The following is a 3832-nucleotide window of genomic DNA, read 5'->3' as shown; positions in this document are numbered from 1 at the left end:
GACAATCACCTCCCAGGCTTATTGTATGGACCAGAAAAGGTAATGAGGTTGTGAGCTTTCTCCCAAGTTCTTGTTCTTACTGACATGCATGACCCAACCCTTTAGATATTCCCTTCTGTTATTAGAGGAAATCTCCAAGGTGAGGTCTTCCCTGTATTCACAAGTCCAGTGGGCTAAGGAGTAGGTACTTTCATTCCTCTGCTGCTGTGCGCTATTCTCGTCATCTCCCCTGGGTATTACTCTGTTTTCTAGGTTTTGCTCCCTATACTGGCTCCTTCCACTGCAGATGTTCAGGAATCCTCAACGTGAGAAAGTCCCACCAATTTCTCTGGAATTTCCAGTGGATTGAATCCTTGCTCTACTCTACAAAAGAGTGGACAAATCCCCTCTCCCTGCTTTGTTTCATGGAAAAACATTGTCTAGTTCTTTCCTTACAGGTAGTTCTCTCCCAGGAAACCTCCTCCTCAGTATAGCAGACTATGTAAGATGTGTGAGGAAACACAGCCCACTTTCAATCTGAGATAGTCCCACCTCATACCAGCTCACATTCACCTGAAATCCATGAATGTACAGAATTTTGTTATCTATACTGAGTTGGACATCAGGAAATCACTTAGTGAATCAATGGATACACAAATGAGATCTTTATGAGAAGTCTATGGGAAGACAATTGGGGTTAAGTGTCCCAGCAGAACTAGGGAAATAAAATCCCCCTCAATTTGTGCTAATTAGATGAAATACACACATTTTATGTATGAAGACAGTCTTATAAACTTAAAGTCAGGATTCCAAAACAGGGGTTGGCAAATAACCCAAATCTGGCCCACTGCCTATTATTTGGCCTATAAGAATGATGTTTACATTTTTAAAGGTTGAAAAACTTGAGGATATTACACCAAAACTATGAAATTCAAGTTTTGGTGTCCATAAATTTTTATTGAAACAATGGCCTGCTTATTCATTTACATGTTATCTGTGGCTATTTTTGTACTACAGTGGCAGAGTTGAGTAGTTGTGAAAGAGATAGTATAGCTAGCTTACAATGACTACATATTTTTTATCTGGTCCTAACAGAAAAAGTTTGCCACTCCTGTTCTAGAATATAACATTGCAATGGAACTTGTGAAACCAAAGGGGAAAAGTGATAGGCAGAGGAAAATGTCACATAACATCACAAACCCCAGACATCATGAATCAGATGCCTAAGTAATTTCAAAGCTCTTTCTCCTTCTGCAGGCACTTAAGACACAAGACAGAAGATTATAGAGAGGCTAGAGTTGAAAGGTCAGGAAAATTGATAAACAGAGACGCTTATGTCCTACCAGACTTTTTACTCTTGATTGTCAGTGTTGGCACCAGCTTCAATGGAAGAAAAAAGTGTTCATGAGGAGAAATTAAATTCATTTGTGAACTGATATCATATCCATGATAGAAGGTGCGACACACATATGCCCAGAAAAATGCATCTCTCTTCTATGTCTAGGCAGATTGAAGTTGCCTGTCAGTTTCTCAGAGAAAGTTGAGTTTGAGATTCTACTCTCTGAAGAGAGTCTTCTGCTAACCACTTTCTCTTGGCTCTTCACAGAGTGTTTCTGTCTGAAGAGGCAGTTGAGGCAGTAGCATGTGAGTGGCCAGGCTCCATATAAAATGCTCAAGCAACTAACAGCAACTAGCAGAAAGTGAGCAAAAGGCAATAGAGAGCAGAGCATAACATTCCCTCAAGGGGAGCAACTATGTCTAAGGTTCCTAAGGCATTGCCTATATATCATTTCTATACGTTATTTGGTGAGCCTCCTTTTCTCCTTTACTGCGGCCATTCTTCACAAAATGTGTAAATTCTTCCCATAAAAGCCTACAAATTCTGACAAAGAGCAGACAGGGTGCTTAGAGAGTGTGCCTTGGTTCTCCAAGAAAAAGGATGTTCAAAAAGGATGTTTGAGATGTAGATATGGATTAGACCATTTGGATTTAGCACATCATGTACATCCAGTAAATACTTGTTGAATGAATGAATGAAAAACTGAACAAAAGAAATATAGATTTAGTGATATTCAGCAAATAGTAACAATTAATACATTTTTGTATCCTTACGTATTTCTAACAAAATTGAGATAATGTGGATAATATCTCATAACTTTCTAATAAAACAGTTACTGGTTTTTTTTCTTAAAAAATTCAAGTCCGTTGAAGGAAATGTAGAAAGTAAACTTAAAGGCTATTGTATGACCAAAGGAAGTGCTGCAATTTGAATATTCTAGTCCAGGGTAGGGCAAGAAGGGACACAGACACTGGACTCTTCCAGGAATTCTAGATAGCATAGGAAGCACACTTTGGTTAGAAGTAAAATAAAGCCTTCGTGATTAACCGTCATGTAAAACACTAATCCGCATTTATGCTTTTAATGAAAATAGAGTAACAGGGACTGGATTTACCTCCCTAACTGAAACAACTAAATCTTGGACAGAATATATGAAACAACACTTTTCAGTCACTTATCATCTATCAGAGAGTGGAGGGCAAAGTTATCTGATAGACGGTAAATAAGTAACATGAGCCTTATGATTGTCTCTGACTTACTGGATATTAGAATTAAAATGTATGTTTTAGCACAAAAGCCAGAAGAGGGGGGAAATAATAACAAAAGACCAGAAAAGAAAATGAAAGTACACAGTTTTAAGGTTCTTATTCTATATATTAATGTCACTTGACTATAGATTCTGATACATTACAGGTGTTTACTATAAACCTTAAATCAACCAGTAAAGTTATAACTAATAAGCCAACATATGAGGTAAAATGGAATCCTCAAAATAATTGAAAGAAATTCAAAAAAAGAGAACAAAGGACAGGACAAATGAAAACAAATAACAAGATAACAAGATGGTTGACTTAAACTCAAATATCAATAATCACATTAATGTAAGTGGTTTAAACACCTCAATCATAAAGCAGAGATGGTCAGATTGAATAGAAAAGAAACTCACCTCCATGTGTCCATGTGTTCTCCTTGTTCAACTCCCACTTATGAGTGAGAACATGCAGTGTTTGGTTTTCTGTTCTTGTGATAGTTTGCTGAGAATGATGGTTTCCAGCTTCATCCATGTCCCTGCAGAGGACATGAACTCATTCTTTTCTATGGCTGCATAGTCTTCCATGGTGTATATGCGCCACATTTTCTTTATCCAGTCTATCATTGATGGACATTTGGATTGGTTCCAAGTCTTTGCTATTGTGAATAGTGTCGCAATAAACATAAGTGTGCATGTGTCTTTATAGGGCTAGGAGAGGGATAGCATTAGGAGAAATACCTAATGTAGGTGATGGGTTGACGGGTGCAGCAAACCAACATAGCGCGTGTATACCTATGTAACAAAACTACACATTCTGCACATGTACCCCAGAACTTAAAGTATAATAAAAATAATAAAAAGTATGTGAAAAAAAAGAAACTCACAAATATATGCTGCCTATAGGAACCTTATTTTGAATTTAAAGATACAAATTGTTTACAAGTAAAAGGATGGAAAAGATGAATAATTTTATTACAAATCAAAACGATGCTTGAATGACTGTATTGATATCAGATACAATAAATTTCAGAGCCAAGAATAATACAAGGAATAAAGGAGGTCATTATATAATTTTAAGTGGCATATATATCAAGAGGACATAACAATTCTAAGCATTCTTGTATTACAGTGCTTCAAAATACATGAAACAAAAACATAGAACTGCAAGGAGGAATAGACAAATTCACAGTTACAGGGATTTCAAAACCTTCTCTAAAAATTTGATAAAATGGAAACTCAGCAAGTGTCTATAAGACTTGAAC

Source organism: Rhinopithecus bieti, unplaced genomic scaffold (genome assembly GCF_001698545.2).
Source record: "Rhinopithecus bieti isolate Rb0 unplaced genomic scaffold, ASM169854v2 scaffold_15251, whole genome shotgun sequence".
Taxonomy (NCBI): Eukaryota; Metazoa; Chordata; class Mammalia; order Primates; family Cercopithecidae; genus Rhinopithecus; species Rhinopithecus bieti.
Note: the sequence above shows the minus strand (reverse complement) of the source record.